Below are 13,755 nucleotides of genomic sequence, written 5' to 3' on the forward strand. Positions count from 1 at the left end.
TATATACGTGATGGTACTAGTTCCAACTCGGTATTACAGTGAAAACTGCAGGAACTTCAAACCGGCACTATGAAACGGACTGAGAAACCAGAGTAAAAGTTTCTCCTGCAAACCGTTCACTTTGTGCTAGATAAACGAACGTCTCTCTCCATGTTCATTTCTGAGAGATAAGTGTGTGTGAAAGCTGTACTTCACCTAGCTTGTTGGGAACACAAAGTTTCTTTTCAGTTGCAAAATCCACTCAATATATATATATGGGGAGGAACTATTACCAACTCAGTTTTACAATGAAAACTGCAGGAAATACAAACCGGCACTAGGAAACAGACTGAGAAACCAGAGTAATAGTTTCTCCTGCAACCCGTTCCATTTGCGCTAGATGAGCGAACGTCTCTCCACATGCTCTGTTCTGAGAGATAAGTGTGTGTGAAAGCCGTCCTTCACCTAGCTTGTTGGGAACACAAAGTTTCTTTTCAGTTGCAAACTCCACTCCATACATATATATGGGGAGGTACTACATCCAAATCTGTTTTACAGTGAAAACTGCAGGAACTTCAAACCGGCACTAGGAAACCGACTGAGAAACCAGAGTAAAAGTATCTCCTGCCACCCGTTCCCTTTGTGCTAGATGAAAGAACGTCTCTCCACATGCTCAGTTCTGAGGGATAAGTGTGTGTGAAAGCCGTCCTTCAACTTGCTTGTTTGGAACATATAGTTTCTTTTCAGTTGCAAACTCCACTCCATACATATATATGGGGACTTACTAGTTCCAACTCGGATTTAGAGTGAAAATTGAAGGAACTTCAAACCGGCACTAGGAAACAGACTGAGAATCCAGATTAATACTTTCTCCTGCAACCCGTTCACTTTGTGCTACATGAACGAACATCCCTCCACATGCTCAGTTCTGAGAGATAAGTGTGTGTGAAAGCCGTCCTTCACCTATCTTGTTTGGAACACAAAGTTTCCTTTCAGTTACAAACTCCACTTCATACATATATTTGGGGAGGTACTAGCTCCAACTTGGTTTTACAGTGAAAACTGCAGGAACTTCAAACCGGCACTAGGAAACAGACTGAGAATCCAGAGTAAAAGTTTCTCCTGAAACCCGGTCCCTTTGTGCTAGATGAACGAACGTCTCTCCACATGCTCAGTTTTGAGAGATAAGTGTGTGTGAAAGCCGTCCTTCAATTAGCATGTTGGAACAGAAAGTTTCTTTTCAGTTGCAACCTCCAATCCATACATATATATGGGGAGGTACTAGTTCAACTCGGTATTACAGTGAAAAATGCAGGAACTTCAAACCGGCACTAGGAAACAAACTGAGAATCCAGAGTAAAAGTTTCTCCTGAAACCCCGTCCCTTTGTGCTAGATGAACGAACGTCTCTCCACATGCTCATTTCTGAGAGATAAGTGTGTGTGAAAGCCGACCTTCACCTAGCTTTTTGGAACACTAAGTTTCTTTTCAGTTGCAAACTGCACTCCATACATATATACGGGGGGTACTAGTTCCAAATCTGTTTTACATTAAAATCTGCAGGAACTTCACACCGGCACTAGGAAACAGACTGAGAAACCAGAGTAAAAGTTTCTCCTGACCCCGTTCCCTTTTTGCTAGATGAACGAACGTCTCTCCACATGCTCAGTTCTGAGAGATAACTGTGTGTGAAAGCCGGCCTTCAGCTAGATTGTTGGGAACACAAACTTTCTTTTCACTTGCAATCTCCGCTCCATACATATATATGGGGAGGTACTAGCTCCAACTCGGTTTTACAGTGAAAACTGCTTTAATTCAAACCGGCACTAGGAAAAAGACTGACAAACAAGAGTAAAAGTTTCCCCTGCAACCCGTTCCATTTGCGTTAGATGAACGAACGTCTCTCCACATGCTCAGTTCTGAGAGATAATTGTGTGTGAAAGCCGTCCTTCACATAGCTTGTTGGGAACACAAAGTTTCTTTTCAGTTGCAAACTCCACTCCATACATATATATGAGGAGGTACTAGTTCCAACTCTGTTTTACAGTGAAAACTGCAGGAACTTCAAACCGGCACTAGGAAACAGACTGAGAAACCAGAGTAAAAGTTTCTCCTGCAAACCGTTCCCTTTGTGCTAGATGAACGATCGTCTCTCCACATGCTCAGTTCTGAGAGATAATTGTGTGAGAAAGCCTTACTTCCCCTAGCTGGTTTGGAACACAAAGTTTCTTTTCAGTTGCAAATTCCACTCCATACATATATGGGGAAGTACTAGCTCCAACTAGGTTTTACAGTGAAAACTGCAGGAACTTCAAACCGGCACTAGGATACAGACTGTGAAACCAAAGAAATAGTTTCTCCTGAAACCCGTTCCCTTTGTGCGAGATGAACGAACGTCTCTACACATGCTCAGTTCTGAGAGATAACTGTGTGTGAAAGCCGTCCTTCACCTAGCTTGTTGGGAACACAAACTTTCTTTCACTTGCAAACTCCACTCCATACATATATATGGGGAGGTACTAGATCCAAATCGGTTTTACAGTGAAAACTGCAGGAACTTCAAACCGTCACTAGGAAACAGACTGAGAAACCAGAGTAAAAGTTTCTCCTGCATCCCGTTCCCTTTGCGCTAGATGAACGAACGTCTCTCCACATGCTCAGTTCTGAGAGATAAGTGTGTGTGAATGCCGTTCTTCACCTATCTTGTTTATAACATAAAGTTTCTTTTCAGTTGCAAACTCCACTCCATACATATATATGGGGAGGTACTAGCTTCAACTCGGTTTTACAGTGAAAACTGCAGGAACTTCAAACCGGCACTAGAAAACAGACTGAGAAACCAGAGTAATAGTTTCTCCTGCAATCCGTTGCCTTTGTGCTAGATGAACGATAGTCTCTCAACATGCTCAGTTCTGAGTGATAAATGTGTGTGAAAACCGTCCTACACCTATTTTGTTGGGAACACAAAGATTCTTTTCAGTTGCAAACTCCGCTCCATACATAAATATGGGGAGGTTTTAGCTCCAACTCTGTATTACAGTGAAATCTACAGGAACTTCAAACGGTCCCTAGGAAACAGACTGAGAAACCAGAATAAAAGTTTCTCCTGCAAACCGTTCCATTTGTGCTAGATGAAAGATCGTCTCTCCACATGCTCTGTTCTGAGAGTTAAGTGTGTGTGAAAGCCGTCCTTCACCTAGCTTGTTTTGAACACAAAGTTTCTTTTCAGTAACAAACTCCACTCCATACATATATTTGGTGAGGTACTAGCTCCAACATGGTTTTACAGTGAAAACTGCAGGAACTTCAAACCGGCACTAGGAAGCAGACTGAGAAACCAGAGAAAAAGTTTCTCCTGCTACCCGTTCCCTTTGTGCTAGATTTAGGAACGTATCTCCACATGCTCAGTTCTGAGAGATAAGTGTGTGTGAAAGCCGTCATTCACAGAGCTTGTTGGGAACACAAAGTTTCTTTTCAGTTGCAAACTACACTCCATATATATATATGTGGAGGAACTATTACCAACTCGGTTTTACAGTGAAAACTGCTGGAACTTCAAACCGGCACTAGGAAGCCGACTGAGAAACCAGAGTTAAAGTTTCTCCTGCTACACGTTCCCTTTGCGCTAGATGAACGAAATTCTCTCCACATGCTCAGTTCTAAGAGATAAGTGTGTGTGAAAGCATTTCTTCACCTAGCTTGTTGAGAACACAAAGTTTCTTTTCAGTTGCAAACTCCGCTCCATACATATATATGGGGCGGTACTATTCCAACACGGTTTTACAGTGAAAACTGCAGGAACTTGAAACCGGCACTAGGAAACAGACTGAGAAACCAGAGTAAAAGTTTCTCCTGCAACCCGTTCCCTTTGTGCTAGATTTAGGAACTTATCTCCACATGCTCAGTTCTGAGAGATAAGTGTGTGTGAAAGCCGTCCTTCACCTAGCTTGTTGGGAACACAAAGTTTCTTTTCATTTGCAAACTCCACTCCATAAATATATATGGAGAGGTACTTGCTCCAACTTGGTTTTACAGTGAAAACTGCTGGAAATTCAAACCGGCAATAGGAAGCCGACTGAGAAACCAGAGTAAAAGTTTCTCCTGCTACACGTTCCCTTTCCGCTAGATGAACGAACTTCTCTCCAAATGCTCTGTTCTGAGAGATAAGTGTGTGTGAAAGCCGTCCTTCAACTAGCTTGTTGGAACACAAAGTTTCTTTTCAGTTGTAACCTCCACTCCATACATATATATGGGGAGGTACTAGTTCCAACTCGGTATTACAGTGAAAAATGCAGGAAATTCAAACCGGCACTAGGAAACATACTGAGGAACATGACTAAAAGTTTCCCCTTCAACCCGTTCCATTTGTGCTAGATGAACGAACGTCTCTCCACATGCTCAATTCTGAGAGATATGTGTGTGTGAAAGCCGTCCTTCACCTAGCTTGTTGGGAACACAAAGTTTCTTTTCAGTTGCAAACTCCACTCCATACATATATATGGGGAGGTACTAGCTCCAACTCGGTTTTACAGTGAAAACTGCAGGAACTTCAAACCGGCACTAGGAAACAGACTGAGAAAGCAGACTAAAAGTTACTCCTGCACCCCGTTCCCTTTGCGCTAGATGAACGAACGTCTCGCCACATGCTCTATTCTGAGAGATAAGTGTGTGTGAATTCCGTCCTTCACCTAACTTGTTTTGAACACAAATTTTCTTTTCAATTACAAACTCCACTCCATACATATATTTGGGGAGGTACTAGCTCCAACTTTGTTTTACAATGAAAACTGCAGGAACTTCAAACCGGCACTAGGAAGCAGACTGAGAAACCAGAGTAAAAGTTTCTCCTGCAACCCGTTCGCTTTGTGCTAGATGAAAGAACGTCTCTCCACATGCTCAATTCTGAGAGATGATTGTGTGTGAAATCCGAATTTCATCTAGCTTTTTGAACAATAAGTTTCTTTTCTGTTGCAAACTGCACTCCATACATATATATGGGGGGTACTAGCTCGAACTCTGTTTTACATTGAAAACGGCAGGAACTTCAAACCGGCACTAGGAAACCGACTGAGAAACCAGAATAAAAGTTTCTCCTGCAAACCGTTCCCTTTGTGCTAGATGAACGAACGTCTCTCCACATGCTCATTTCTGAGAGATAAGTGTGTGTGAAAGCCGTTCTTCACATAGCTTGTTGGAACACAAAGTTTCTTTTCAGTTGCAACCTCCGCTCCATAGATATATATGGGGTGGTACTAGTTCCAACTTGGTATTACAGTGAAAAATGCAGGAACTTCAAACCGGCACTAGGAAACATACTGAGAAACATGAGTAAAAGTTTCCCCTTCAACACGTTCCCTTTGTGCTAGATGAACGAACGTCTCTCCACATGCTCAGTTCTAAGTGATAAGTGTGTGTGAAGCCGTCCTTCACCTAGCTTGTTGGGAACACAAAGTTTCTTTTCAGTTGCAAACTCCAATCCATACATATATATGGGGAGGTACTAGCTCCAACTGGGTTTTACAGTGAAAAATGCAGGAACTTCAAACCGGCACTAGGAAACAGACTGAGAAACCAGAGTAAAAGTTTCTCCTGAAACCATGTCCCTTTGTGCTAGATGAACGAATGTCTCCCCACATGCTCAGTTCTGAAAGATAAGTGTGTGTGAAAGCCGAACTTCACCTAGCTTTTTGAACACTAAGTTTCTTTTCAGTTGCAAACTGCACTCCATACATATATATGGGGAGGTACTAGTTCCAAATCTGTTTTACATTAAAAACTGCAGGAACTTCAAACCAGCACTAGGAAACAGACTGAGAAACCAGAGTAAAAGTTTCTCCTGCAACCCGTTTCCTTTGTGCTAGATGAACGAAAGTCTCTCAACATGCTCAGTTCTGAGAGATAAATGTGTGTGAAAACCGTCCTACACCTAGCGTGTTGGGAACACAAAGATTCTTTTCAGTTGCAAACTCCGCTCCATACATATAAATGGGGAGGTTTTAGCTTCAACTCTGTATTACAGTGAAAACTAGAGGAACTTCAAAAGGTCCCTAGGAAACAGACTGAGAAACCAGAGTAAAAGTTTCTCCTGCAAACCTTTCCATTTGTGCTAGATGAACAAACGTCTCTCCACATGCTCAGTTCTGAGAGATAATTGTGTGTGAAAGCCGTCCTTCACCTAGCTTGTTGGGAACACAAAGTTTCTTTTCAGTTGCAAACTCCACTCCATATATATATATGGGGAGGTACTATTACCAACTCGGTTTTACAATGAAAAATGCAGGAACTTCAAACCGGCACTAGAAAACAGACTGAGAAACCAGAGAAAAAGTTTCTCCTGCACCCTGTTCCCTTTGCGCTAGATGAACGAACGTCTCGCCACATGCTCTGTTCTGAGAGATAAGTGTGTGTGAAAGCCGTCCTTCACCTAGCTTGTTGGAACACAAAGTTTCTTTTCAGTTGCAACCTCCATTCCATACATATATAATGGAAGGTACTAGTTCAAAATCGGTATTACAGGGAAAAATGCAGGAAATTCAAACCGGCACTAGGAAGAAGACTGAGAAACCAGAGTAAAAGTTTCTCCTGCAACCCATTCCCTTTGTGCTAGATGAACGAACTTCCCTCCAAATGCTCAGTTCTGAAAGATAATTGTGTGTGAAAGCCGTCCTTCACCTAGCTTGTTTTGAACACAAAGTTTCTTTTCAGTTACAAACTCCAATCCATACATATATTTGGGGAGGTAATAGCTCCAACATGGTTTTACAGTGAAAACTGCAGGAACTTCAAACCGGCACTAGGAAGCAGACTGAGAAACCAGAGTAAAAGTTTCTCCTGCTACCCGTTCCCATTGTGCTAGATTTAGGAACGTATCTCCACATGCTCAGTTATGAGAGAGAAGTGTGTGTGAAAGCCGTCATTCACAGAGCTTGTTGGGAACACAAAGTTTCTTTTCAGTTGCAAACTGCACTCCATATATATATATGGGGAGGAAATATTACCAACTCGGTTTTACAGTGAAAACTGCAGGAACTACAAACTGGCACTAGGAAACAGACTGAGAAACCAAAGTAATAGTTTCTCCTGCAACCCGTTCCATTTGCGCTAGATGAACGAACGTCTCTCCACTTGCTCTGTTCTTAGAGATTAGTATGTGTGAAAGCCGTCCTTCACATAGCTTGTTGGGAACACAAAGTTTCTTTTCAGTTGCAAACTCCACTCCATACATATATATGGGGAGGTACTACATCCAAATCTGTTTTACAGTGAAAACTGCAGGAACTTCAAACCGGCACTAGGAAACCGACTGAGAAACCAGAGTAAAAGTATCTCCTGCCACCCGTTCCCTTTGTGCTAGATGAAAGAACGTCTCACCACATGCTAAGTTCTGAGGGATAAGTGTGTGAAAGCCGTCCTTCAACTAGCTTGTTTGGAACAAATAGTTTCTTTTCAGTTGCAAACTCCACTCCATACATATATATGGGGACTTACTAGTTCCAACTCGGATTTACAGTGAAAATTGAAGGAACTTCAAACCGGCACTAGGAAACAGACTGAGAATCCAGATTAATATTTTCTCCTGCAACCCGTTCCATTTGCGCTAGATGAACGAACATACCTCCACATGCTCAGTTCTGAGAGATAAGTGTGTGTGAAATCCGTCCTTCACCTAGCTTGTTGGAAACACAAAGTTTCTTTTCTGTTGCAAACTCCATTCCATACATATATATGGGGAGGTACTAGTTCCAAGTCGATTTTACAGTGAAAACTGCAGGAACTTCAAACCGGCACTAGGAAACAGACTGAGAAACCAGAGTAAAAGTTTCTCCTGCAACCCGTTCCCTTTGTGCTAGATGAACGAAAGTCTCTCCACATGCTAAGTTCTGAGATATAAGTGTGTGTGAAAGCCATCCTTCACCTAGCTTGTTTGAAACACAAAGTTCCTTTTCAGTTGCAAACTCCACTCCATACATATATATGGGGAGGTACTAGCTCCAACTCGGTTTTACAGTGAAAACTGCATTAACTTCAAACCGGCACTAGGAAACAGACTGAGAAACCAGAGTAAAAGTTTCTCCTGAAATCGGTCCCTTTGTGCTAGATGAACGAACTTCTCTCCACATGCTCATTTCTGAGAGATAAGTATGTGTGGAAGCCGTCCTTCACCTAGCTTGTTGGAACACAAATTTTCTTTCCAGTTGCAAACTCCACTCCATACATATATATGGGGACTGACTACTTCCAACTCGGTTTTACAGTGAAAATTGAAGGAACTTCAAACCGGCACTAGGAAACAGACTGAGAATCCAGATTAATAGTATCTCCTGCAACCCGTTCACTTTGTGCTAGATGAACGAACATCCCTCCACATGCTCAGTTCTGAGAGATAAGTGTGTGTGAAAGCCGTCCTTCACATAGCTTGTTTGGAAAACAAAGTTTCTTTTCAGTTACAAACTCCATTCCATACATATATATGGGGAGGTACTAGTTCCAACTCGGTATTACAGTGAAAAATGCAGGAACTTCAAACTGGCACTAGGAAACATACTGAGGAACATGACTAAAACTTTCCCCTTCAACACGTTCCCTTTGTGCTAGATGAACGAACGTCTCTCCACATGCTCAGTTCTGAGAGATATGTGTGTGTGAAATCCGTCCTTCACCTAGCTTGTTGGGAACACAAAGTTTCTTTTCAGTTGCAAACTCCACTCCATACATATATATGGGGAGGTACTAGCTCCAACTCGGTTTTACAGTGAAAAGTGCAGGAACTTCAAATCGGCACTAGGAAACAGACTGAGAAACCAGAGTAAAAGCTTCTCCTGAAACCCGGTCCCTTTGTGCTAGATGAACGAACGTCTCTCCACATGCTCAATTCTGAGAGATAAGGGTGTGTGAAAGCAGACCTTCACCTAGATTTTTGGAACACTAAGTTTCTTTTCAGTTGCAAACTGCACTCCATACATATATATGGAGAGTTACTAGTTCCAAATTTGTTTTACATTAAAAACTGCAGGAACTTCAAACCGGCTCTAGGAAACAGACTGAGAAACCAGAGTAAAAGTTTCTCCTGCAAACAGTGCCCTTTGTGCTAGATGAACGATCGTCTCTCCACATGCTCAGTTCTGAGAGGTAATTGTGTGTGAAAGCCGTCCTTCACTTATCTTGTTGGGAACACAAAGTTTCTTTTCAGTTGCAAACTCCACTGCATACAATTATATGGGTAGGTAATAGCTCCAACTCGATTTTACAGTGAAAACTGCAGGAACTTCAAACCGGCACTTGGAAACAGACTGAGAAACCAGAGTAAAAGTTACTCCTGCAACCCGTTCAATTTGTGGTAGATGAACGAACGTCTCTCGACATGCTAAGTTCTGAGGGATATTTGTGTGTGAAAGCCGTCCTTCACCTAGCTTGTTGGAAACACAAAGTTTCTTTTCCGTTGCAAACTCCATTCCATACATATATATGGGGAGGTACTAGTTCCAAGTCGGTTTTACAGTGAAAACTGCAGGAACTTCAAACCGGCACTAGGAAACAGACTGAGAAACCAGAGTAAAAGTTTCTCCTGCAACCCGTTCGCTTTGTGCTAGATGAAAGAACGTCTCTCCACATGCTCAATTCTGAGAGATAAATGTGTGTGAAAGCCGACATTCATCTAGCTTTTTGAACAATAAGTTTCTTTTCTGTTGCAAACTGCACTCCATACATATATATGGGGGGTACAAGCTCGAACTCTGTTTTACATTGAAAACGGCAGGAACTTCAAACCGGCACTAGGAAACCGACTGAGAAACCAGAATAAAAGTTTCTCCTGCAAACCGTTCCATTTGTGCTAGATGAACGAAAGTCTCTCAACATGCTCAGTTCTGAGAGATAAATGTGTGTGAAAACCGTCCTACACCTAGCTTGTTGGGAACACAAAGATTCTTTTCAGTTGCAAACTCCGCTCCATACATATAAATGGGGAGGTTTTAGCTTCAACTCTGTATTACAGTGAAAACTAGAGGAACTTCAAAAGGTCCCTAGGAAACAGACTGAGAAACCAGAGTAAAAGTTTCTCCTGCAAACCTTTCCATTTGTGCTAGATGAACAAACGTCTCTCCACATGCTCAGTTCTGAGAGATAAGTGTGTGTGAAAGCCGTCCTTCACCTAGCTTGTTGGGAACACAAAGTTTCTTTTCAGTTGCAAACTCCACTCCATATATATATATGGGGAGGTACTATTACCAACTCGGTTTTACAATGAAAAATGCAGGAACTTCAACCGGCACTAGAAAACAGACTGAGAAACCAGAGAAAAAGTTTCTCCTGCACCCTGTTCCCTTTGCGCTAGATGAACGAACGTCTCGCCACATGCTCTGTTCTGAGAGATAATTGTGTGTGAAAGCCGTCCTTCACCTAGCTTGTTGGAACACAAAGTTCTTTTCAGTTGCAACCTCCATTCCATACATATATAATGGAAGGTACTAGTTCAAAATCGGTATTACAGGGAAAAATGCAGGAACTTCAAACCGGCACTAGGAAGAAGACTGAGAAACCAGAGTAAAAGTTTCTCCTGCAACCCATTCCCTTTGTGCTAGATGAACGAACTTCCCTCCAAATGCTCAGTTCTGAAAGATAATTGTGTGTGAAAGCCGTCCTTCACCTAGCTTGTTTTGAACACAAAGTTTCTTTTCAGTTACAAACTCCAATCCATACATATATTTGGGGAGGTACTAGCTCCAACATGGTTTTACATTGAAAACTGCAGGAACTTCAAACCGGCACTACGAAGCAGACTGAGAAACCAGAGTAAAAGTTTCTCCTGCTACACGTTCCCTTTGTGCTAGATTTAGGAACGTATCTCCACATGCTCAGTTATGAGAGATAAGTGTGTGTGAAAGCCGTCATTCACAGAGCTTGTTGGGAACACAAAGTTTCTTTTCAGTTGCAACCTCCGCTCCATAGATATATATGGGGTGGTACTAGTTCCAACTTGGTATTACAGTGAAAAATGCAGGAACTTCAAACCGGCACTAGGAAACATACTGAGAAACATGAGTAAAAGTTTCCCCTTCAACACGTTCCCTTTGTGCTAGATGAACGAACGTCTCTCCACATGCTCAGTTCTAAGTGATATGTGTGTGTGAAAGCCGTCCTTCACCTAGCTTGTTGGGAACACAAAGTTTCTTTTCAGTTGCAAACTCCAATCCATACATATATATGGGGAGGTACTAGCTCCAACTGGGTTTTACAGTGAAAAATGCAGGAACTTCAAACCGGCACTAGGAAACAGACTGAGAAACCAGAGTAAAAGTTTCTCCTGAAACCCTGTCCCTTTGTGCTAGATGAACGAATGTCTCTCCACATGCTCAGTTCTGAGAGATAAGTGTGTGTGAAAGCCGAACTTCACCTAGCTTTTTGAACACTAAGTTTCTTTTCAGTTGCAAACTGCACTCCATACATATATATGGGGAGGTACTAGTTCCAAATCTGTTTTACATTAAAAACTGCAGGAACTTCAAACCGGCACTAGGAAACAGACTAAGAAACCAGAGTAAAAGTTTCTCCTGCAACCCGTTCACTTTGTGCTAGATGAACGAACGTCTCTCCACATGCTCAGTTCTGAGAGATAAGTGTGTGTGAAAGCAGTTCTTCACCTAGCTTGTTGAGAACACAAAGTTTCTTTTCAGTTGCAAACTCCGCTCCATACATATATATGGGGCGGTACTACTTCCAACTCGGTTTTACAGTGAAAACTCCAGGAACTTCAAACCGGCACTAGGAAACAGACTGAGAAACCAGAGTAAAAGTTTCTCCTGCAACCCGTTCCCTTTGTGCTAGATGAACGAAAGTCTCTCAACATGCTCAGTTCTGAGAGATAAATGTGTGTGAAAACCGTCCTACACCTAGCGTGTTGGGAACACAAAGATTCTTTTCAGTTGCAAACTCCGCTCCATACATATAAATGGGGAGGTTTTAGCTTCAACTCTGTATTACAGTGAAAACTAGAGGAACTTCAAAAGGTCCCTAGGAAACAGACTGAGAAACCAGAGTAAAAGTTTCTCCTGCAAACCTTTCCATTTGTGCTAGATGAACAAACGTCTCTCCACATGCTCAGTTCTGAGAGATAATTGTGTGTGAAAGCCGTCCTTCACCTAGCTTGTTGGGAACACAAAGTTTCTTTTCAGTTGCAAACTCCAATCCATATATATATATGGGGAGGTACTATTACCAACTCGGTTTTACAATGAAAAATGCAGGAACTTCAAACCGGCACTAGAAAACAGACTGAGAAACCAGAGAAAAAGTTTCTCCTGCACCCTGTTCCCTTTGCGCTAGATGAACGAACGTCTCGCCACATGCTCTGTTCTGAGAGATAAGTGTGTGTGAAAGCCGTCCTTCACCTAGCTTGTTGGAACACAAAGTTTCTTTTCAGTTGCAACCTCCATTCCATACATATATAATGGAAGGTACTAGTTCAAAATCGGTATTACAGGGAAAAATGCAGGAAATTCAAACCGGCACTAGGAAGAAGACTGAGAAACCAGAGTAAAAGTTTCTCCTGCAACCCATTCCCTTTGGGCTAGATGAACGAACTTCCCTCCAAATGCTCAGTTCTGAAAGATAATTGTGTGTGAAAGCCGTCCTTCACCTAGCTTGTTTTGAACACAAAGTTTCTTTTCAGTTACAAACTCCAATCCATACATATATTTGGGGAGGTACTAGCTCCAACATGGTTTTACAGTGAAAACTGCAGGAACTTCAAACCGGCACTAGGAAGCAGACTGAGAAACCAGAGTAAAAGTTTCTCCTGCTACCCGTTCCCATTGTGCTAGATTTAGGAACGTATCTCCACATGCTCAGTTATGAGAGAGAAGTGTGTGTGAAAGCCGTCATTCACAGAGCTTGTTGGGAACACAAAGTTTCTTTTCAGTTGCAAACTACACTCCATATATATATATGGGGAGGAAATATTACCAACTCGGTTTTACAGTGAAAACTGCAGGAACTACAAACCGGCACTAGGAAACAGACTGAGAAACCAAAGTAATAGTTTCTCCTGCAACCCGTTCCATTTGCGCTAGATGAACGAACGTCTCTCCACTTGCTCTGTTCTGAGAGATTAGTGTGTGTGAAAGCCGTCCTTCACATAGCTTGTTGGGAACACAAAGTTTCTTTTCAGTTGCAAACTCCACTCCATACATATATATGGGGAGGTACTACATCCAAATCTGTTTTACAGTGAAAACTGCAGGAACTTCAAACCGGCACTAGGAAACCGACTGAGAAACCAGAGTAAAAGTATCTCCTGCCACCCGTTCCCTTTGTGCTAGATGAAAGAACGTCTCACCACATGCTCAGTTCTGAGGGATAAGTGTGTGAAAGCCGTCCTTCAACTAGCTTGTTTGGAACAAATAGTTTCTTTTCAGTTGCAAACTCCACTCCATACATATATATGGGGACTTACTAGTTCCAACTCGGATTTACAGTGAAAATTGAAGGAACTTCAAACCGGCACTAGGAAACAGACTGAGAATCCAGATTAATATTTTCTCCTGCAACCCGTTCCATTTGCGCTAGATGAACGAACATACCTCCACATGCTCAGTTCTGAGAGATAAGTGTGTGTGAAATCCGTCCTTCACCTAGCTTGTTGGAAACACAAAGTTTCTTTTCTGTTGCAAACTCCATTCCATACATATATATGGGGAGGTACTAGTTCCAAGTCGATTTTACAGTGAAAACTGCAGGAACTTCAAACCGGCACTAGGAAACAGACTGAGAAACCAGAGTA

The sequence above is a fragment of the Camelus dromedarius genome, chromosome 23 (assembly GCF_036321535.1).
Source record: "Camelus dromedarius isolate mCamDro1 chromosome 23, mCamDro1.pat, whole genome shotgun sequence".
NCBI classification, from domain to species: domain Eukaryota; kingdom Metazoa; phylum Chordata; class Mammalia; order Artiodactyla; family Camelidae; genus Camelus; species Camelus dromedarius.